Consider the following 24634-nt stretch of genomic DNA (forward strand, 5'->3'; position numbering starts at 1 on the left):
TTTAAACTGTAGTATTACCTCTTTAATTATCTTTGCACGTGGGCTTCCTTCTTTCCCTCCCTCCCTCCCTCCCTCCCTTCCTTCCTTCCTTCCCTCCCTCCCTCCCTCCCTCCCTTCCTTCCTTCCCTCCTTCCCTCCCTCCCTCCCTCCCCCCTTCCTTCCTTCCCTCCCTCCCTCCCTCCCCCCTTCCTTCCTTCCCTCCTCCTCTCTTTCCTGACATGTTTATCAAACACCTACCATGTGCCACTCACTCTGCCAGACAATAGACATGATAACATGTGATCTGTGCCCCAATGTACTTCTATTTTCTTTCGTTTTTACTATGTTTTATCGGTGTATACACACTCTCAGTTTTGTCTGATGCTGATTTACTCTCCCTTTATTTTCTATGCTGATTTTTTCTTCAGAGCAGAATGGACCCATGGCTTCGGCTTTAATTTCTGGTGCTTTACAAAGGCTGAGCTGAAGGCTGCACCACCAGAAGCTTGGTAAGCTTGGGTGACTGGCCTTGGCTGGTGGGACGCTGGGAATTTCAAGTGGGCAGGGCCCCAGGGAGTCAAGTGAGTGTTTTCACAGTTTTCTGTGTTTGGCATTGTAGGAATTTGCCTGGCCTGCTGGATGGAGAGAGTCTGACTCGGATTCTGGGGGCTTGGAAAGACAGTCAAAAGACTCTTCCCTTCCCTGAAATAGCCACGCATTTGTTTAAAGACTTGAAACCATTCTGATGCTGGAATTTCCCTCTGTGTTTATTTTCACATCTGGGTGATGGTCTTCTGCCACTGGAGGACTTTTAGTGAATCACTTCAGAGTTTGCTTTTAATGTTTCCCAGATGAGAGGGGCTGGCACTCGTCTGTTTTCTGAGGCCTGACAGGGCAGGACTGACCGGGCTTCCCGGCTGGCTGCCTGGAGCTGTTCCTTGGGGGAAGTGGACAGGCATTTCTTGTCTTTCTGGGAAACCTGCTCCTCTGAGCTCCTGATCCCCGGGCTCTCTTTCCACATGAGGAGGGGGAAAAGGTGGAATGGAATATAAATAAAAGAGATAGACTAGTTTTAACTGGTCCAAGATGTTATGGGCTGCGCTCTCGGTAGCCACTGGCAGCCGGCACCCCTCTGTGTTCCCAGGCTCTGGTTTGCGGTGTCACGGGCTCCAAGAGACAAGGCTGGTTGGGGTCGCTTCCAGAGGGCAGCCTGGGAAGCTCAGGAAGCTGTTGTCTCAGCTCAGGAGTCATTGGCTGCCAGGTGCCTTCTGATGGACGCCTGTTCCCAGGGCCCAGCGGTGGCCAGGGTCTCTATGACCATGTCAGGTCCGTGGTTCCCGCTTACTCTTAGCCTGACAGACAGGCTCCATTGCAGTTGCATTTCTGCTCTGTGTCCCTCTATCACGCCCCCCTCCACCCCCCATACTCCATGTTCCAGCCACATCTCATACATTCTTTTGGGTGCTTTCTAGTTGTCCATACCCCAGAGCCCCCTGCACCCTGCTCTGCCCAGCTCTGAGCCCCAGGAGTCAGCCCACTAGGGGTGCATCACCCAGGCTCCCCTGCCTCGCCCTCTGGCTTCCTGCTGGTGTGGGCCTATAGGGAGCAGCACAGGAGCTCTGGGGGTAGGGGCGGGGGAGACAGAGGTGGAGGGATTTATTCCCCTGGCTCCCTCCCTGTGAGGTCATCTCAGGCTGGCTGCGTGACTTGGAAGTCTCGCATCCTCTTAAGGTGGCCTTCTCTACATAGTTTTCTCTTTCTGCATCTGGGTAACTGTTGCCTTCTTTCATCCTTTTGGGTCCAGGGGTGGTACAGCACCTAGAATCCCACACTAACTTTTGTGGTTTTCCTGTATCTTGTCCACACTTTTGTCAATAGTCTGTTTGCTAAATCCTTCTTGAATTCTCTTATTTGACTGTTCCTGCTGGAACTCAGACAGAGATAGATAGATAGATGGATAGATAGATAGATAGATAGATAGAGAGACAGTGTTATTTTATATATCTGTACCGCTTTTCCCATGTTTATTCCCTCTACAAGAATTCCCTTCTTCACCTTGGCTACCTGATGAACTGCTTCTTATCCTTCAAAATCCCAGTGAAACACCACCTCTGTGAAGCCTATCTTGAGTTCTCCATTAAAGTTCATGACCTCCCCCTTGGCCTTCTATCTCTCTATGTGGTATCAATCATGTCCATATACTTAACATCTCCATCCTAACCACTTGCTAATCAGACATGTCCAGACTTTCCCTCACCAAAATTTTGCAAAGTTTAATTCCTTCCAAATGCGATAAAGTGACTGTCTAAAGGGCCTGCTTCAGTGCCTGGCCCAGATTAGATGCTCAATAAATAATAGCTATTATCAGAAAACGTCATACTAAAGTGTGAATGGCTATGTGTGTTAATGCATTATCTCTTCCAGGAGCAGCTTACATTTATAAGGGACTTTTTGGCGTTAATAGAGCCTCCAATGAATCTCTAAATTAGCAGAGCAGGGTGGGGGAGTGTCAAGGGGTCTTCCTTTGGGGTTTCTCAAATTATGTTAAGTCTAAGGCCTCTCCGTCTGTAGGTTTGAGAAAACAGAGAATCACTTCAGGTCAGTCTCCAGCACGTAGAGGCTGCTTGGAAAGGGGACAAGTTGCTCAATAGTGGCCTGGGGGGAGCAGCGTCTATGGAAAAAGACAGATGTGACTGGACACATCTCTGCTCGGCTATTATGCCCTTCCAGTGCTAATGGAATGTGATTTTCTAAATTGTGGCTGGATGACTTTCTTCTCTTGTGGTTGAGTTTGTAATAACATAGACTATGACTCTAGTTTTGCCAAAGTGGAAAAAAAAATGGCATCCAATGGATTTTTATGGCGGTTCTGAAACATTAAAAAAAATATTATTAAAGATGCAGCTCAATAAGCCTTTAATGTCCTGCTTTGGGGCTGAGGAGCCAAGGCACAGGCTTACAAGCTGGGTGTGGGCAGCGGAGGGATACTACACCTGGGAGTAGTTGGCACCTGGGAGGTGCCAACGCTGGTTAAGGCCCTCTGTGCAATATTGCCTAAAAATGGAGCTGCCTACGTAAATACAGATCCAGAGTATTTTGATCTTCTATGGCTTGGGGCAGAGATCAAAGCAAAGCGTCTCACTCCTCATGAAGTTTAAGAAGCCAGGGAGCCTGCTGTGTTCCAAGAAGTCCAAATACATCCTTCCCAGACTCCAGAGAATCACAGCTCACATCTTAGGTGGTAGAGAGGCCAGGCTAAGCGAAACCACCTCTTGCAAGCTGGCCTCTTCCCTGCTCTGTGGAGAAGAGTGGGCCAATTGGACACAGTGTCATGATCAAGAGATTTGGGGACATCTTTTCTGAAAGGGTCCCACAGATGTCCATGCAGCTGGCAAACTGGCGGAATTCTTGGGAAGAACCCAAAGTGGTGTTTGCTGAGTTAGGGGTGTGGATGCTGAATGTCTTGGAGCGGTCAGGACAGAAGGTTTCTCACGGAGGTGATAACCTCAGGTGAGCAAAATGGATTGTGGGAAGCTGTCATATAGCCACTGTGAGGAGCCCGGAAGGGAGGCTTGTGAACTGGGCTGCAAAGTGGGTTTGTCCTGGTTATAATTTGCAGCCCAAACTGACCTCCTTTCTGCTTTGCACCTGGGCTCTCCAGTCCCCATATAGTCATATGGTCTTCTCTACCACCCAGCATGGCTCTAGTTATGCACACCTTCTCTAGCTCTCTGGTTGAATCTCCAACATAGTAGATGCTCAATAAATGCTCGTCAATGGGATGATGCTGAACTTTCATTGGATAGATTCTTAGTTGTCCCCCAATGCAGCTCCTTTCACCTCTTCTGCCTCAGTGGTTATTTTCTTAGATTGAACCCAGTCTCCGGAGGCCCCTGCCATTGGTCAGAGGTGAGTGACATGCTTGCTTTGCGTCTCTGGCCTCCGGATGGCGTTACTGTAGTTCGAGCTTTATGACTTGTGAGGCTCTGACTCCAGGCCTTCGCTCCACACTGCAGTGCAGAGTAGGGCAAGCTCTCTGAGCAAAGCAGTGGTTGAAATCACCCTTGTTTCAAAGAACTGCATATAAATATATTCAAGGCATTTCAAAAATTTCCAGTCAAAACATTTTGGGAAGAGCAGCCAGATTTTGTAAAGAAAAAAAAAATGGGGGCAGTTTAATGGGCGAAGATGTTCTGAGTAATTCTATGCTTGAGTGACTAGCCAAGTTAAGAGGCGGTTTGACTAGCATTTTCAGGAACTGAGGTCTCCAAGCTGACTTCTCATCGGAGTGTCTTCAGCGGGTCATGTGGAGAGGCTCTGGTCACCTCACTCAGGGGTCAGACCTGCTCAGAAAACAGTTGTCCCTCCCCTGCCCTCCCACGATGCCACCACGCCTGCAGGTTTCTTCCTCAGGAAGGTGACAGGTGAATATGGTGGCAGAAAGATTTGCCTTAGGATTGGTGTGGACGAAAATGATGGAGTATGCCTAGCTTTGTTCTTTCTTCCCCCGACACCTGGAGAGCAATGGCAGAGAATCAGAGTGGTGCTTGCCCATCTGGAAGTAGTGGGATGAAATGGGTGCCCCTGAGGAGGCCCACGCATGCAGTTCTGGTGACGGTTTCTCCACCTCACCTGAGCACATCAGCTCCTGGCTTCCGACTTCCTGTTCTCTAGGGTAGGTGCACTGGGTAAAGCAGACCCCGTGGCTGAGATGGTGAAGATGCTGCTGTCAGCTTTCATATTTATGAAGTGTTCTGTGACCCGAGGTAGGTCTCCTTTCATCTTTGTGCCTCAGTTTCTCTATTTGTAAGACATAATATGGCAAATGTTCTGACGCAGCCAGGAGAAGACCATGTTCCACAGAGTGGTTTGTCCTCACCGGACCCCTTTTTTTCCCATCTCTGTAGGGGTCGCCTCTTACCTGGCTACTCCCCAAATCGATTTCACTCTCAGCTGGTTGTCAATTTCTCTCCGTCTTAGATGTAGGTCGATAACTTAAGGAATATTTTCTTTAAGGACTCCCTAAACATAAAAAGAGGATTCTGGAAGGTCAGAAGCCTTTGAGCTGCAGATGAATCTCCAATGATAATACTTCAGCCGAGATGTTTTTCTCCTTTTTTTCAAAAGGGAGTCTTTTCTAAAATGCCTGAAGTCCCATCATGGTGGTAGAGGAGCTGTTATATAATTGAAGTCACGTAGTTTGATTTCCTGCTTAACATTATTGTGTAACTATTTCTTCTTGTCATCTAAACTATTTTTCGAAAATCTTTTTATAAAAGATTTTCAAACAATGCAGAGTTGAAGGAATTTTAGAGGCAGCACTTGTATACCTACTACTTAGATTCTATATGCATTAATATTTTACTCTACTTGTTTTGATCATGTATTCTCCATCTAGCCCTTCCTCCTACATCCATCAATAATTTTGGGGTGCATTTCAGAGTAAGCTTCAGAAATCAGTACACAAACCTAGTATACTTCAGCATGTGTGTTGTTAACCAGCACTCACTCTTTGCTTACAGTTTTTTTGAACATACAGTAAATGCACACATCTTAAGCACACTATTTTTAGATATTGATTTTTTCAGTGGCATATCTATTTCAATCTTTTATTTCCACACTTTCTTCCTTAGCAGTTAATTAATTTATTAAATAACAATGTCTAGGTGACTACTCTGTATTCCCCATTTGGAAGTCAGAGGCCTAAGCTCCTCTATTCTTTACTGAGGAGAAGTAATTTTTCCCCACCCTGATTCCCATCCAATTTGATTTCTCAACCTCCTGGCAATGGACGTAGACATCTCCTGAGTTTCCCTCCAACGCTTGGTCCAAGAGTGCCCAGAGCCACTTCTTGGGCTCTTCTGCTGAAGCCTGGCCTTGTCCAGCCAAACCCAGAAATGCTTACTCTGTTACCATGCGATAGTTAAATAATTATAGACATCAGCTACCATGCTAGCGGTTGTGAGGTATTTCTCAGTTTCTGAAGTTTGCCTTCATGTTATTTGAGACCTCCCTGCAGCTCAGTGGGGTAGCTAGTATAACCATTACACCCATTTCTCAGAGGGGGATACTGAGGCTTAGAGAGGGGAGGTCCTGTGGCCTGGGTCTGGATCCAGGCCTGTGTGGCTTCATGCTCTGAGCTCTTCCCGTGGCTCCACAGAGCTTTCACCTGAGCTGAATTCCCAGGCTGTGTGTCACTAAATGTGTCAGAGTAACTTGCTAGGGAGTTTTATTTGGGCATAATGTTAAACTAGCCAGGGGTTTGCACATGATGTAATTTGCTGTTCATGTGACAGAGAGACGTGTGGTCTGGTAGAAAGAGCATGTTTTGGAGTCAGCCAACCTGGGCTTTTCGTATAAGAGCCGTGTGACCTCAGGCAATTCACTTATCAAGAACCAATGTTTTTTTAATGTTTACTATTATATGTGCCTGGTGGGGGACACATATAATCTCATTTAACTTCCCCTCCCAACACTCTACCATTATCTTTGAACTGCTTTATATAGATGAAGAAACTGGGGCACAGAGAGATGAAGTAACTTGCCCAAGGTCACACAGCTGAGGAACCCGGGCACTGGGGCCTGTTGTCCTAATTGCAGTGCCATATCACTGCCTCTGCACCCTGGGGATTACCAGCCCCCCCTCCCCCCACAGGTGCTATTGGGCCTATGAGGACAGATGTGTAAAGTTTTCTCTCCAGAGGGAAGTAAGCTGTGGTCCCTGCATTCACGGTCCAAACACAGAGGCTGCAACTGGATGCCGCTGGACCAAATTTGATCCACATAGTGTTTGCTAGAGAGTTTTGTTCTTTTGATTCGGATTATCAACACTTAAAAATTAAGAGCATGGGGCTGGCAGTCCAGTGGTTAAGATACTGCGCTTCCACTGCAGGGGGCACGGGTTCGATCCCTAGTCAGGGAACTAAGATCCTGTGTGCCGCGCGGCATGGCCAAAAAATAGAAAAAAATTAACAGCAGGCACATAACAATACCTTTTTCTAGCTTACCTTAAAAAATCTGAACATCTGGCCAAAGTGAGTCCCTATCTGGGCATGAAGCAATCGTCTGGCACTGAAGCAAAGCTGATGCCTGCTCTCCAGTTCTCCACAGTCCCCACTATTCCCTCTTGCCTGCCCCTTTCTGAGGTCAAGCATTAGTGGCCATTTCTCATCCTGCTTGCAACGTGGCTTTTTTGATACCAGGCCCATTTCACTCATGGTCTCCCTGGCCCCTGTGGGCATGTGGGTTTGTAGACAGAGCAAAACCAAATCACTCAGTTGGGGGCACATTTTTATTATTTTCCAGAAGGGAGCCACAACTCAGGTCATTTGCTATCTATGACATTCAAAGGTCAGGGTGTGCTCGTGACAGTAAACTCAGGTACGTACCCAACGAATATTTGGAAGGTGTTTATTTCCCAGAATGTCACAAACCAGTGGTCTTACCGAGCGTGGTGCTTTGGTGAGTGCTGTGGCTGTCTCTAGGGCTGTCAGCTTTTTCTTCCTTCCCTCTTCCTTGTCAACTTTTATCTTACCATTTTCAGTACCTACCCTACCCTGGCCCAGATTTTCCTCATGGTTGCCCAGGGCAACCCTCATCATATGCCCAGTTCCCCAGGACTCAGATCTGAAAGTGAAACGATGTTCCCTGGGAGAGGTAACATTAACACAGCATTTCCCCAAGTGGAGCTAGCATTTAGGTGATGTGCAAGCATTTTTTAAAATGTTAATTATTATGTATTTATTTTCACGAGTACTAGAAAAATACAATTAGCACAACAAATCTCTGATTTTTAAGACTACTATTGCCCAGGAGGAAGCTAAGTTTTAAAAAAGAGTTATTTTAAAGTTGATTTAAAGAGAAATAGTAGGTAAATGCTGCCGCAGGTGAAAAGTCACAGCAAAAATACACAGCGTCGACACATAAATGACTGAAGTTTGGGACCTCTGTCTTCCTCTCCATCCTCTCTGGGCCAAGTCCAGGGGTAGGAGACAGGGTCCCCCTCTCTCATCTCTTAAGTCACCTCCATCTCTCTTCCCTCCCCTGAGTCTGGGGAACCTTGACCTGGATTTGGCAGGAAATTTGCTCTTCCTAATCACAGCTTCGCCTAAGTCTTTTGTGCTGTCTCTGCAAATAGGCCCTTTGTGGTCTTGAAGGGACTAGACTTTTGAAAGTCAAAACAGGAAAAGATTCTTTGTGCAGTGTCATCTTGGGGTAGAGAATGTAGAACACCCTGGTTGCTACATGAATGGGGGAATCATCATGGGGTGATAGGAAACAGCAGGAACCAAACCAAACCAACCACACAAAACCCTCATTCGTGAGTATTTTTGATGAAACATCCCACTCTACGTGGATGTGACAACTTGTACGGACGGCAGTTGTTGGAAAGAACATAAGGACTGAATTAAATGAACTTGGCCAAATTACTCCATCTCTCTGATCCTCAGTTTCCTCATCTGTATAATGGGAATACAAATAATACTTAACTTAAAAGGATTACATGAGATAGTATATGCAGAGTGGTATGTATAAGTACTCAATAAATGATAGCCCACGTGGTGATGATGGTGATGATGGTGATGATGATGGAAGGACTCTAAGGTAGGCTCTTTGTTCAGGTGTTGATGTTAATTTAGGGAGAAAGATGAGTTGTATCTTGAGATTTTGTATTGGATTTTTCGCCCATGGGAACATCTTGCCTGAGGGCACGATCTGTTGGCATATTAACGGCCATGCCCTCAGGCCACCATTTTCCTATGCCTTTGTTTGATCTGTGGGGACAGGGAACATTCTGTTCTGTTGGTCATAAGATAAGATTGTACGAGTGGAGGGCAGCTCTGGGCACTTGGCTGCTTTCTAGATTGGGTAAAAGCCAGTACGGACCGGCTCTAACCCATTGGGTTACATCCAGTAGAAGCCGCTCTCCGTCCTGGCACCCATGCATGGATACACAGTTAAGTCTAAGTCTCAGCAGGTCCAGTGGAGGGAAGGGGACACATGAGCACACGACCTTGAATGCAGATTGCTAGAATTCTCGCCAATAAAGCATTAGTATAAAGGACAGAAATGGTCAGAAGAAACTAGCTTGGCTTCGCCCAGAGAGAACTCCGCATTGAAAATAGATTACTCTGTTTGGTAGGTTTGATTTAGCTTGCAGTTATTTCTATTGACTTTTGTAATGACCACAAAATAACCACTGGTTTCTATAGTTGATGCTCCCCTCAGTGGTTCCCAAAGGATCCACTATGCTGACATCCTGACTTTAGCCAGTGAGACTGATTTCAGACTCCTGGCCTCCAGAACTATAAAGGAATGAATTTCTGGTTGTTTTTTTTTTAAGCCACTAAGTTTGCAGTAATTTGTTACAGTGGCCCCACAGGAAACTAAGATGCATGATTTTCCTGCATTCAGTCAGCACATCTTTGATGCACATCTTCTCTGAGATGTCAGCTATCCTTTGTTCATACAGTGCTTCTGGCAGGGAAGCATCAGTGGGAGATGCCGCATCCCATGCAGCTATAGCTAAGTCACTGACTGGTCGAGGCACGTGGCTCCCTGCTCCTCAGAGGCTCCAGCCAGTTTTGTCTGATAGCAGGGTACTGCATCTGAGCTCAGGGGTCTCCTCCACGGGAGGAGAAGGGCCAAGGTGTCCTGGGAATGATGGGATGGGGAGGCTGTCATGCACCTGTAGCTTCTTCCCCACCACAAGAACCAGAGCCAGGGAGCTGTTGCGGGCATCTTGACCCATGTGACCTGAATTCGTTTCCTAGTACCATAAACACAGAAACACAGTGGCTTAAAACAGCACAGAGGGCTTCCCTGGTGGCGCAGTGGTTGAGAGTCCGCCTGCCAATGCAGGGGACACGGGTTCGTGCCCCGGTCCGGGAAGATCCCACATGCCGCGGAGGGGTCCACATGCCGCGGAGGGGCTGGGCCCGTGAGCCATGGCCGCTGAGCCTGCGCGTCCGGAGCCTGTGCTCCGCAATGGGAGAGGCCACAACAGTTAGAGGCCCGCGTACCGCAAAAAAAAAAAAAAAAAAAAAAAAAACAGCACAGATTTATTCTCTTACAGATCTGGAGTTCAGAAGTCAAGGTTTTACAGTTCAAGGAGTCCAGTGTTGGAGGCCTTAGAGGAGAATTCCTTTCCTTGCGTTTTTTACCTTCCAGAGGCCACCTGCATCCCTTGGCTGGTGGCCCCTTGCTCCAAGTGCATCACTCCAACATCTGCCTCTGTCATCACATGGCCTTCTCCTCCGACTCTCACTGCCACCCGCATCGCTCTTATAAGGGTCTTTGTGATTCTATTGAGCCCACCTGGATAATGCAGAATAATCTCCCCGTCTCGAGATCCTTAACTTCATGACAGCTGCAGAACCACTTTGGCCATGTAAGGTCACACTCACAAGTTCTAGGCATTAGGACAGGGACATCTTTGGGAAGCATTATTCACCTACCACGTGCCCCCTCAGGGCAGGGGGTTGCCGTTGCCCTTTGGGTTGCCCTTTCGTAGAACACTGGCCCACAGCTCTCTCTCTCTCTGGAAGGCGGTAGATTGTAATCAGGGCTGGTGGCCAGCCTCTCTCTGTGTCTATGTGAATACCACTCAGTTTGAGAGCCACATGTGCCTGGGTAATGAGGTCTTTAAAGGCCTTTTGTGAAAAGAACACAGAAGTGTAATCATGAGATTTTGTAGCAAGCACTCAGTAATTATGGTGGGACTCAGGACTCAGGGAGCCGGGTTGCAGCAAGCCCTCTGGGAAGAATTCAGAGACACCCGTGACGGAAGGCCTCTTGATTTTGTTTCCATGGTGCTATAGCTGCTTTTTCCCCTGAGCGCATCCTTACTTCTCTGAAGCCAAGTCGAACTTTAGCCCAAAGGCCGAGGTAAGTTCATACTGACCAGGACGCCAGTTTGTACTCTCCTGTCTGCCACCACAAGAACATTATATGTGGCAACCGGAGTTGGGGTTCCTCTCAAAAAAGATCTTGGGCTGCAGCAACTGCATCAGATTTAAAGGTCCATGGGGTCAGTCGAGGTAGGTGGGGTCTGCAAACACAGCTTTGAGAACAAGTGGAGTTTGCGGTGAGTGAGAATGAACGGAGCGGCAGCATGGTGAGCACTTCATCTTTTGAAAGGGAAGCTGCGTTTGGAAGACGCCCGCGGGGTAGATGGTGGGGACCAAGCTACTCGAAACTTCCGTGATAGCATGTGTCTTGTACAGGATAAGCTTGGTAGGGAATACCCAGGCAGCCTTTACTTATGAAGTAGCTAGAAGTTTGGTTTAAATGACAGAAATATAACTTAAACTGTTTTAAGCAAAATTTTGGCTCAGATATCTTAAAGAGTTCATAGATAGAGCCTGTCATCAGGTATAGCTGGATCTGGAGGTCCAGATGTGCCATCTCCCCCGATCTCTCAGTCCTGCTGTGTTCCCATTAGCACCACGGTGACTCTGGACTTGCAGCCTATCAGCTAAGCAGCCTCAGTGGAAAGGGACGGTGTCTTTCCCAATAATTTCAACTGGAGTTGTTGGACTCATTCCCATTGGCTTGGTTTGGGCCATGTGACCATCCTCAAACCAATTATCATGTGGCCAGGAGGGTGTGGTGCTCTGATTGGTTGGCTCTGGGTCTCCTGTCCTCCCCTAAAGCAGGGGGTCAGACTTAACTGAACCACAAGGCCTGAAAGTAGAGGAAGGTTGGCTTCCCAAGGAAAATTGGGTGTGGTTAACAAAAGATGGATGAGTAGATGCCGATGAGGCAGAAATAGCAGAATGTCCATGGCAATTTACAACATCGAAAGGGTTTATTAAAAGGCAACAATTAGCTGTTAGATTACTTCCTAGTAGAAGGGGAGGAGGATGCGTATCGCTTTTTTTTTTTTTTTTTTTTTTTGCCGTACGCAGGCCTCTCACTGTTCTGGCCTCTCCCGTTGCGGAGCACAGGCTCCGGACGCGCAGGCTCAGCGGCCATGGCTCACGGGCCCAGCCGCTCCGCGGCATGTGGGATCTTCCCGGACCGGGGCACGAACCCGTGTCCCCTACATCGGCAGGCGGACTCTCAACCACTGCGCCACCAGTGAAGTCCGCGTATCGCTTTTACAAATCTTTCTGACAACATTTGTATCATACTCCTTAGCCCTGCTCCTCAGCTAGAGTGACATATCCCATTAGACTTCAAGACAACTGGGATTTATTTCACGAACGCTACAAAAGTGGGGAACAAAACACTACTTTTGTTTAAAAGAAAAAAGCATTTATTTGGAGATTCTTGAAATTCAGAGCATTATCTTTCCCAAGTGGACGTGAGTTTTAGGGGGCAAAATGAACAAAGGATGCTTATACACATGTATAAATTGTACCCTGAAATACCATTCATTAAACATCTCTCCAGTGAGAGACTCTGGGATGGTCCTACTGCTCTTGGACACTCAGGCTCTCCTGGTGCTTCTCATAAGGGGAGGCTCGTTCTGGCCATGGTCCAATGACGCTTGCTGCATTCTATCTCCCAAATTCCCCGTCAATTTCCTGTGGAATTCTTCCCCTTTTTTCTTTCCCTTTTATCTTTTTTTTTTTGAAATTGTTAAAATTCCTTTCCAGCCTGAATCTGCTTCCTAGCTATTTATAAGAGCTGTATGCCACCCAGAGGTGGCGAGTTTCTCAAACAGAGACGTGTACATTTTATCTTTTTGTGTCCCCCCCCTTAATTTGAATGTGGAGTGAAACGTGACCAGGGTTTGGTCAGGTACCATCACGTCTAGAGGATGGTGGTAGTAGTTAGGATACTTTGCTTTGCAAGTAACAAAAAAGCCAAAAACTGGCTTAAAAGCTTTGGGAATTCATTGGCTCAGATAAGTGTCTAGGGATAGCAGGCCTTCAGGCACAGTTTGATCAGGCTTCAGCACTACTTCTGCCCATGAGGGCAGGCATTCTCACCTGCTTTATTCACTGATGTAACCAAGGCACTTAGAACAGTATCTAGAATAATAAATAGTTTTTGAATGAACAAAATTATCTCAGCTCTGCATTTCTCTGTGGGTTGGTTTGGTCTCAGTCAGTATATAGATCAGTGGGTGAAGAGTCAAAGTCTTCTCTATCTCTGCGTCTTTCTTTCTCTCTCTCTCTCCTTTTTTCTTTCTCTTTCCTTCTTTCTCTCTCCTCCCCTCTTTCCCAATACTGTTCCCACCTGCATTATTATGTTACTAAATCCTCACAATTGCCCAAGAGCTCTAGCATTTTAAAGAGAAGGAAACTGAGGCCAGAGCTCTGAAAGAATATACCTTTGGACAGTCCTTTCCCCCTCCTCTGAAAGACTGATGGCAGATATCTCTCCTCTAATTTCTCAGCCCAGACCTTCCCTTTACATTCCAAATGCGCAGCTGCCTCTCGGCCAGCTGAAGAAGGAGCTGAAATTTATTCTCTCGTCCTGCTGGTTTATATATGCTCAAATTGGCAGCAAAACCTTTTCTAATCATAACTGCTGTCAGTGTGTAAAATGGGAACACGTGGCAGTTCCACCAGTCTACGGGGAGAGCAGAAAGCCCTGCACCATCGTGGGGAGAAGCGCATTGCCATCGTCCCCCGGCTCCGCCTCAGGCCAGGTCTCTGGAACGCTGATGGGACTCTGCTGATTCCAGCTGTTCTGAATTTAAACGCTTTTATGCCTATGGAGCAACCCATAGCTCACATTGTCTTTTCTCAAGTGACTAAATGCACTTTGATTATGAGTTAGCTGGATTTCCAATCATCTATCTCAAACATTTAGTTTTCTTCATCCTCTTAATTAAAAATATCTCATGTCCTTGGGCTGAACCTCCAGAAGGAGGGACAAGAGTGTCTCTGCTTCTCCTGACATTTCTTATGGAGTGTATATCAAGGAAACACCCCTGGGGACTGTTGGGCCCTCATACCCTTCTGGAAGACTGACTTTGATGAACCAAATTTGAGGTGAGAAGGAGGCATGAACAGTAACCCAATGAAAATTACGTGGTTTGAGCTTAAACCAAGACCTCCAAATCAAAGGCAGCGTGTGACAGACCCCACATCGTTGCCAGAATTTTAGAAACCGGCCTCTCTTGCCAGGCTGAGAATCCACAGAGGTTGGCCAGAGATAACAGGGAGGAGAAGCCAGAAGTCTCTGCAGTTGTGGTGTGGAATTTGCAGGAGCAGCCTGGGCCAGCATCCACAGAATTGCGTGCGTGCTCCACAGGGTCATGTTAGCACACCGTGTTTGCTAACTCTCTGTGAACCCAAACAAAGAGGAGACACCCTTGGCAACCTGAGTTGTGCCTTCCTCTCGACTCCCCAGATCGGGCATTATCCTTACAGGTAAGCTGGGGAGCTGTGTGAGGGAGGGCAGAGGAGATGGGTAAGCGTGCACCTGGTTGAACCTTGATAAGCGGGAGGGGGCCCATCTGCGTGGAGGTCCCTGGGTGGTTGAGGACTTTCCTTATCTAGCATTTTAATTTTTTTAAAATCAGTTTATCGTGACTTGAGCCGTTGATTACCTCTTTTTTTGGCCATGCCACGCAGCTTGTGGGATCTAGGGATTGAACCCACAGCCTTGGCAGTGAAAGTGCAGAGTCCTAACCACTGGACCGCCAGGGAATTCCCTCTAGCATTTTTATTAATGATATGTAACATAGGTTTATTACATTTACAGATGAAACAAAGCCAGGATAGAAAGGCAATTCTGTAGGTGGCAGAAAGAAAGCTCCAAAAGATCTTAGGTTCCAACCAAGCATGAAATGTAACAGAGATCAATGTTAAATCTCACTTTACACCCATGAAGTCAATTCCATCATCTTCACATCACTGAGGAAGGCTTGCCTTTAACTCCCTTCCTGAGATTCCAACTCGGAGGGGCTTTCTGTTTGCCCATATAGGTTCCTCAGGTCCACAGACCTCCCCACTGGATACCTTTCCTTGCTGAAGTGGTTTTCGAAGCCATATGGGAATGTTGCAGCTGACCCCATGCTGTGTCCCCTTATGCCAATACCTTCCAGCTCTAAGGAACCCACCTGGGGGACAGAGTGGCAACTGGGTTCCCAGAGCCACAAATAAGATATGAAACTCCATGGACTGGGAGTCAGGCAAAGGCTTCACCAGGGCTGTGGAGTAGGCTCTGCCACTGAACAAGAGGTGGCCACCACGTGCTGAAAGCTGCCACCTGTGGAATGGGCCTTCCAGGCCACCGTAGACTCTGCTCTTCATGACTTCCAGTGCCCAGGGTATCCACTGCCCGGTCTTGGAATTCTGGGGTCTGGTCTCTGCCAGTTCTGCTTCGTTTGTTTCTTTAAAGATCTGTATCCCACACAGCTAAAGATGTTTCTAAGGGTATATATATATATATATATATATATATGTGTGTAGTTTAAATGCTCTCTGTTATATTTTTTTCATTTTTTTTCTCTCCCAATTCAAATCCATATATATACAACCTTCTGCGAATATTGGATAGGGAACCAATTACTCTAGGTTGCAGTAATTACTTTTATATAACTAGAGTTGGGAACTTGTGAATCAATTCCATGCCCGTTAGCAATATAGGCTTCAGCCAAGCTATTTTTTTTCCTTTCTTTTTTAAATAGGACTAGACAGTGTTGAATCCGTGAAAAAAAACATAACACTTTTTTTTTTTTAAAGCTGACAGCACATTCCATCTACTCGGCAATGTAGAACTAATGAAGATGGAAGTATATGGAAACCTATAATTGAGTCCAGCACATAGCAAGCGTCGTTGAACAGAACGCACAACCAGCTGAGAGCACGTGTGCGAGGGGTCTGATCCTGTCCGGGTGGCCAGCACTCGGAAATGTTTCTGGATGATGTCTCAGGCCACGATCACCATTCACGTAACCAAGGCAGAATAAAAATGGCTTCGAGCGAAGTCAGGGAACACCCGACTTGCCTTTGATAAGGGTGCCCTTTGGTTGAAGGGAAAGGATCTAGGAAAGATAATTCTGAGAAATAGACGTGTTTGGACTGGACCACTTCTCGGAGCTTTCATTCCGTTTCCCTTGACAGTGTTTGTCAGCTTCCTGCGTGGTGGCCTGAGGTGTGTCTCTCCCTACATCACAGAGTTGGGGCAGCCCCTCAGGGACCTGCCTACTGGTCCCTCGGGTTTCCAGCGCTCAGGGCAAACCCGACCAGCCCTGCTGACGAGTTCCTGTATCTCAGGACCCCTTTGATGTGTGGATCCGCGTGAGAGGGAGACGAGAGTGGAAATATGTGTTTTCCTTTCAAAAGTCCTCATTGATGATTCACTGCTGGGTGTCCCCGGTGCCCTCAGCTGCTCCGTGCCCTGCAGTGGCTCCCTTCGGATGAGTATCCTGATGGTCTGTCCTCGGCTCGGCATCGCTTCCTGGCTGGGGAGGGAGAGAGCTGCGCAGGCCCTAGAAACTGTGCTCTGAATCCACACCTGCCGAAGAGGAAGGTACGGAGCGTTCCTCTGCAGGCTTCTCAGACCAGCCAGCTGCACAGAAGGAGCACCAGCCTCAAAACAGGTTGAGTCTGAATGCCTCCGCCCGCTTCCCCCGGGACCCGACGCTCCCCATTGTCTCCTGATCAGCCACACATTTACTTAGTCCTTTGGGTGCTCTTCTGGGCCCCTGCCTGATGGGAGATCCCCGGGGCTGTGCTTGTGTGGAGATGGCGGTGGTTCTGCACAGCGATCCCCACCACCCAGCTGCCCCCACTCTTCTTCTGGGTCCCTTGGGCTGAGGGTGGGCTCAGTTGCACTGTGGCCTGGCATTCTCTTCTAGTCCATGGAAGGTGGCGTGGCCTTCCCTGGAGAACCTGGCCAGATGTGCTGCCAGGCCCTGTCCCCGAGGCCTGGGAGACCAGCGATGAGAGCCTCAGGGAAGCCCCTCGGCGCCTGCCGAGCAGGCGGCCTCCGTCTGGACGTCCAGCCCTTTCAGCTGTTGAGCTCTTGTTGGAAGATGCATTCCAGGGACATTCTTTCTGTCTGGAGCAGGGACTTGGCCTGAACGACGAACCAGAAACTGGAACAAACTGCACCAGTTTGCTCAACCTCGAACCAAATCCAAATATTTTTTATATCGCTGAGAACCAAACGAGTTCTGGGGTTTGGTTTGGTTTGTTTTCCCACCAGAGAACATTTAGTGAACAAGGCTGAACCGGAACAGGACTCGTTTGTTTTCTCCAGTGACTGAGAGGCAATGGGAAGGAAACCTCGTGTGAATTTTGGACCCAGTCAGCTCATGGGCAGGAAAACACTAGAAGGCATGGTTCGGTCTGCAGAGATGGCACTAGAGCGACTCCAGGATGGAGAAGCGACAGGGGCAGTTCTCTGTCCAGCAGACAGCGCAGAGTTGCAAATCCACGTCTCTGGGGAGGGTGCTGTGTGGTATGGTGGCCCAGAAAATGCTTACCAGCCAGCCGTGATGAATACAGGATGCCAAAGCTGGGTACAGCCGCCTATAGAAGGTAGGGGCTTTGATAGAATGATGCAGCAATTGATTTTTCTGAATTTTTTTCCTGGTCTATTCTGGTCCAGTCAGTAGGCATTTAATTACTACCTGGCGCCATGCTGGGGCAGGTCCAAAAGAAGTAACAAAGGCATGACCCCTGCTCTGTCGGAACCCCTGGTGTGCTTTGGGTGTGTGTGTGTAACACTACACTGTACCATGTAGAAGATGCAGTGGTTTAAATAATGTAACCCCAAATTCATGTCCACCTGGAAATCCAGGCTGTGACTTTATCTGGAAATAGGGTCTTTGCAGATGTACCTAGTTAAGGATCTCGAAATGGAATCATCCTGGATTTAGGATGGGTCCTAAATCCAATGACTGGTGTCCTTATAATAAGAGGGGAGGACACAGAGACACACAGGGAGAAGGGGGCCACATGAAGACAGAGGCAGAGATGGGAGTGAAGTAGCCACAAGCCAAGGAATGCCTGGGCCACCAGAAGCTAGAAGAGGCAAGCAAGGAATCTCCCATGGTGCCTTTGGAGGGAGCACAGCCTTGCTGATGCCTTAATTTCAGACTCCAACCTCCTGAACCATGTGGGAGAATAAATACCAACTTGTGATGATTTGTGATGGCAGCCACAGAAAACGAATACAGAAGTCCCTGGGACCCCAAGGGCCCGCCACACCCATGCCTCCTTTCTGAAGAACAGTGGTGTCTTCTGTATGATTAACCACATTTGTGTCACGTGACCTTGCTACCCTGAGCACACGTGATGGGGCCAAGGATTAGCTGGTCATGTGAGGATGTCCATCCATGAGGCGCCTGGCCTCTTACCAACCTGTCCTTTGAAAAAGGGAGACACACACACTGAGTTGGGTGTTGCTGGGAACTGAGATATGGAGCCATGTGGCAGAAATCATGAGAGAAGCAGAGCAGGAGAGACAGAGGGAGAGAGAGACACACACAGAGAGAGAGAGAGAGAGAGAGAGAGAGAGAAAATATGTTGAGCGGGGCAGCGTCACTAGAATCAGAACCACATTGCTCCCGCTGAGAGGATGGTTCTCTGTTTCATTCTCCAAGAAGGCTGAGTCTGGCTACTACTATGATTGCGTTTGTTTCCTGGGCTCCTTCACTTCCTCTGGATTCTTATAATTCATCTCCCAAGTCCCAAGAGAACGAGAACCCAGACACCTTTCTGATCCCTGCAATCTGAAAACAGCCCAACCAACACACAGCACAAGTGAGACCACCGTAGAAAAACAGGAGCTTACATATGGTTGTGTTTAATCCAAGGGCCACCCAGATAAACGACTTCCTGGCTGTGTTACCCTATGCAGGTTGCTTAACCTCTCTGAATCCTGATGTCCTCATCTATCAAATGGGGTTAATGCCGTCCTTCAGAGGGTTTTGTGAGGGCTAAACAAGCTATAGAGAGTGAAACATCCACTACCATGCCTGGCACAAAACAGACCCTTGACCATTTCCTTCCCTTCAAGTGACAGCAATTCAGAGGCTGGACTGGGGTCTGGGTCTACAGTGCTGGAAACTTCTAATGTGAACCAGTCTGGCAAATGGGGTTTTGAAAACACTTTGGTTGGATTCAGTTCGGGTTCACTAACAAAATTTAAATTTAGTTTGGTTGGAAATTTAGCAAGTAAGTGTGGTTTGGGGTCTCCCTGCCTTTGTTTGTTTTTATCTTGATTCAGTTGATGTGCCTGAAAGAACCCATCCATAGAGCTTTAAGTCAGTCAGCAGAGATCGTGCAGAAATAGATTTTTGGAACCCACTAGCCTGCCCAAACATTCCCTAGCCTATCAAACATATTTTAGAAGTCCGATAACACTTACTACGTCTTTGGACCTTAACAGTGTTATGTAGCCAGATCAATGCTGACCTCACCCACGTTTCCCAATGCCCTGCCCTGCCCTGCCCCTCCAGCTCTGAGCCTCCCCCTCCCTCAGTTCTTAAGAGAATGAAGAACATAAGACTTTTTTTTTTTTTTTTTTGTGGTACGCGGGCCTCTCACTGCTGTGGCCTCTCGTGTTGCAGAGCACAGTCTCCGGACACGCAGGCTCAATGGCCATGGCTCACGGGCCCAGCCGCTCCGCGGCACGTGGGGTCTTCCCAGACCGGGGCACGAACCCATGTACCCTGCATCGGCAGGCGGACTCTCAACCACTGCACCACCAGGGAAGCCCCATAAGACTTTTTTTAATGTTGGCATGTGAAATCATTTTCATCATGGGCACAGTGACTTAAGAGAAACAAAGGAGAGTTTAGGCAAAACAGATCATATTATCTGACGCAGCCTGTTTTGCCTTCAGGAGGTTGAAATGTGTTTCAAGTTCTACACCATATTTTTCATCCATTCTCTCCTCAAGGCCCCATCTCCTCTTCCTGATGGTTGCGCTCAGCAGTCTCGTTCTTTAGCTGAGCAGTTCTGATAGGTGAGTCCCCCCAGTGCACGCTTCCTGATGCATTTACCTAGTGCTGTGCTCCTGACGAAGTGGACAGGTTGTGAGTGGCAGGAGAGAAGAGTCTGGTGTGAATGGCTGAGAATACCAGTTTTAGCTAAGGGCAGGTGAGGGGCAGTGGGACAAGAAATGGGGATGTACACAGAGACTGCAAAGCTTCTATAATGTTTTCTTTCTTTAAAAGAATAAAGATCTGTGCAAATATAGCACACTGTTAAGACGATAAACTTGGTTAAAAGTTAAAAGCTATGTGTAGTCTCGAGACATGCTTATATGTTTGGAATACCTTATAATACAGCTTTTTTTCTTTTCCAATATAGTTTAAGACATAATATTGAATGTAGTTCCCTGTGCTATACAGTAGGTCCTTGTTGATTATCTGTTTTATATATAGTAGTGTATATATGTTAATCCCAAACTCCTAATTTTTCCCTCCCCTGCCTTTCCCCTTTGGTAACCATAAATTTGTTTCTATGTCTGTGAGTCTGTTTCTGTTTTGCAAATAAGTTCACTTGTGTCATCTTTTAAGATTCCACATATAAATGATATCATGTGATATTTGTCTTTCTCTGTCTGACTTACTTCACTTATTATGGTAATCTCTAGGTCCATCCATTTTGCTGCAAATGGCATTATTTCATTTTTTATGGCCAAGTAATATTCCATTATATATATATATATATATATATATATATATATATATATATATACCACATCTTTATCCATACATCTGTCAATGGACATTTAGTTTGCTTCCATGTCTTGGCTGTTGTAAACAGTGCTGCTATGAACATTGGGGTGCAAGTATCTTTTCAAATTAGAGTTTTCTACAGATATATGCTCAGAAGTGGGATTGCTAGATCCTATGCTAACTCTATATTTAGTTTTTGAAGGAACCCCCATATTGTTCTTTATAGCGGCTGCACCAATTTACATTCCCAACAGTGTAAGAGGGTTTCTTTTTCTCTACACCCTCTCCAGCATTTATTATTTGTAAACTTTTTGATGATGGCCATTCTGAGTGGTGAGAGGTGGTACCTCACTGTAGTTTTGATTTGCATTTCCCTAGTAACTAGTGATGATGAACATCTTTTCATGTGCCTGTTGGCCGTGACAGCTTTGTTTTAAAAAATACTGGCAAAGAGAGGTGTTGGATTTAAAAGCATTTTCAGTGTTAGGAAAGTTTTTAATAGCAGTCTATACAGGATTTGCTCTGTGTGGATGGGAACTTGGTTATTGAAATACGCCTCGCCTTTGAATGACTTCCTGAACACATCATTGAGATCAAGGTTGAAATAGCCTTTTCCTCCAAACACAGCCACATGTCTGAGCCGCAGACACAATGTAGACCCTTGAAGGGTATGAACGTTTCTTCAAATGAGACCTTCTTTATGGTGGTATTTTTATACTTTCCAGCCAGAGCCAGTTTATTTCTCAAGATTGTTCCCTGCTGGATACAAAGAGAAGTATTTGTGCAATCATTACCCATGGCCAGGGCACTCGTGCCTGGGGGTGAGTAACCCATGTGGAGACAGTTTGTGGGGTCCCAGATCAACTATATGTCGAGAGGGGACCACTGCACTCTCACCCCCTGTGCGTCGGGCTTGTGTACGTGTTCTCAGATCTCGGTCCATTGCTCATGGATGGTGCTCCTGGTGAAGACCCGTGTAGCCCCGGGGGTGGGGCAGGGCAACAAGTTCATGCCAAGCACCAAGGCAAGCTTTAATTTGCTTCAGAGATGGTTGAGGACTATAGGGCAGCACTATTTATGGAGCCTTGAACCGCTTCATTATGACCCATTGCTGTTCAGACGTTTTTTGTGTTTCTCTGTTGAGGTATATAATTACCCTTTCCTTGGCTATGAACTTCCAGACTGTGGAGAGGCCACACACACAAGGACCTCCTACAACTAGCGGTAACCTGCTTGACTTTCTAGGAGGAGCTTCTTGGTGATCTCAGCCAGTCCTCTGGGCAACAGCAAAGGGCCCTGGTGGGCTGAGTAGGTACAACGGAGATTTGGAAGTCAGAGGTGGGCTGCCATGTCTTGGGCTTGTCTCATCCCTTGGATGAACTGCCTTTTTCTCATCTTTCTCCTGGCCATGATAATATCCAAAACCAAATGTTGCTGAGTAAATGAAAGAGCCACTGGCAGCTAATTTAGCAACAAAATAAAGTAAGTATTGCATTATAATCCAAAGTATAAAATAAGTGTCCATGATTTAGTACTGATAGAAACAAATGATTGATAAATTAATAAGTGAGGGAGAAGAGACAAATCTCCCTTGCAGATGAGTTCCAGGTAATTTATGCAGATACTTCATCCTAAAGGAGGGGAGCGTATGGGCTGCACACAGCAACTTCCTTCCAAGTAAGAGGGACTTTACAATGGAGAGACCTGACCAACAAAACTCTGCTAGGCGATCAAGGTCAACGTCAGCAATCACAAATCATGTTGATAGCATGTACCCTTGATACGCTGTGATGAAAATAGCACTTTACCTCTGTGATCATCCTTCCCCAAAACCATAACCTCAGTCTAACCATGAGAAAACCACTGGTGTTTTTCCCATGGTTAGATTTCCCACAAATCCCAATAATAGGGCATCCTACACTGTACCTTAGCAGTGCTCCTCCAAACTGTCAAGGTCATCAAAGACAAGGAAAGTCTGAGAAACTGTCACAGCTCAGAGGAACGTAAAGCGCTGTGAACAGCTAAATGTAATGTGGCATCCTAGATGGGATCCTGGAACAGAAAAAAAAACAAACAAACGTAAAACCACGGAAATCTGAATAAATGATGAAATTCAAAAATGAGATATGAATATTAGTTCATTAATGGCGACAAATGTACCATACTAATATAAGATGCCAATAACAGGGGAACTGTGAGTATGGGGTGGAGAATTAAATGAGAACTCTGTAGAATCTTTGCAATTTTTCCTGTAAATCTAAAACTGCTCTAAAAAATAAAGCCTACTGATTTAAAATTTTAAAGAAAACAGAAAAAGTATGCAGAGATGATTATAGCAAACATTTGTGTTCCACGCATGCACATACAGTTAAGATTTTGTCATATTTATTTCAAGCTTATTAAGTAAATAAATTATTCAAGATGAAAAAATGTTGCTGGGAGGATCAACTAAAAGTATGGATGTGTATATAAAATAGACAATAAGGATTTACTGAATGGCACAGGGAACTATATTCAATATCTTATAGTAACCTATAAAGGAAAAGAATCTGAAAAAAATGTATACTTGAATCACTTTGCTGTATACTTGAAAGTGACACAATATTGTAAATCAGCCCCACTTCAATAAAAAAAAAAGCGTTAAAAAATTCTCTTAAACCACCTCCCACCACCTCCCAAAAAATATGGATGTGAAAGGACTACAGCATCTATCTTGGATCGAAGATAGTCACAAGTTCTTTGTCTACACTGAGAAGTGGGCTGTATTTCTCTACCCTCAGAAGTGATGCTATGCCAGTGCAAGGTCTAGCTTTGACAAGACTGGCTGCTTCTGCTCTCTCCCTTCTGGAACCCAGCTGCCATGCTGTGGGGCAGCCCAAGCAGCCACGTGGAGAAGCCCACGATTCTTCACTTGTAGATAGCTCAGGTGAACTCCCAGCCACGTGAGTGAATCATCGGAAAATGCATCTTTCAGCTCCTGCCAAACTGACCCTGCTGATGCCACTTGGAGTAGTTATGAATTGTCCCCACCAGGCTCCACCCAACTGCAAAATCATGAGCAAATAAATAAATGATCGTTGTTGTTTTAAACCACTAAGTTTGGGGATGATTTATTAACATAGCAAAAGATAACCAAAACAGCATTGTACAAAAAGAAAGATTTGACTCCATGTCCTATCATTATTTGCTTTTTATTCTTCCACATGTTTCCCAAAATGCTTCACACATTTTCTGGGATGACCCCTTTTAAACTATTCTGTAGATGCTTATTGAGGCAGGAGATAGATGGGCTCCAGGCTAGGCATTTACAACTGGCCTCCTATTTACATTTATTGGGGCGAGAAAAGGATGGGCTTCAGGCTGGACACTTGCAACTAGCCTCCTGTTTGCATTTCCTGAGACAGGAGCTAGGTGGGCTCCAGTTTAGGCATTTACAATCAGCCCCCTCTTTGGTCTCCGAAATGGAAGTAACAACAGAAACAGGGTAAACAGCCAGGCTTTGTCTCCTGTGGACACCTTAAGATAACAGTCATGGCAGGAACAGAGAGGGGCTAGACGCTGTTTAAAGAAAGGTCACATATTTCCCATCCTTGGGGCAAGGGAGACACTGCACATGCGCAGAAAGGCTCCTTGGGGGTCAAAAAGGAGGGGGCACCACCCTCACATAATATGTGATGCTAAGGCTGCCCCATAGGCCTCTGGGCTGGAATCCATCTTGGAAAAAAGTTGCGCACCCATGTTGGGGAGAGCCCTAGGGTAGGTCAGGCGTGGAGAAAGAACCAGATAATTGGCCAAAGGTAAACAAAGACCCGGAAGAACTGACTTATATAAATGATTTAACTTCCTCTTTACTGCGCTTCTCCTCATTAGGGAGGATGCCCACACCCTTTCTCTCCAGGTGTGCATCTCTGCCTTGCTTCTTTCCTCACTAAACAAGCTGTTTCTCTCTGTGCTCTCCTACTTGTTCTTGTGCTATGTCGCTAATAATAAACTTTGTATCTATCTGTTTTTACAGTTTTTCCCTCCGTGAGAAATGCATTTTTCAGTGGGGGC

This window comes from Lagenorhynchus albirostris, chromosome 3, assembly GCF_949774975.1.
Source record: "Lagenorhynchus albirostris chromosome 3, mLagAlb1.1, whole genome shotgun sequence".
In the NCBI taxonomy this organism is placed as follows: Eukaryota; Metazoa; Chordata; class Mammalia; order Artiodactyla; family Delphinidae; genus Lagenorhynchus; species Lagenorhynchus albirostris.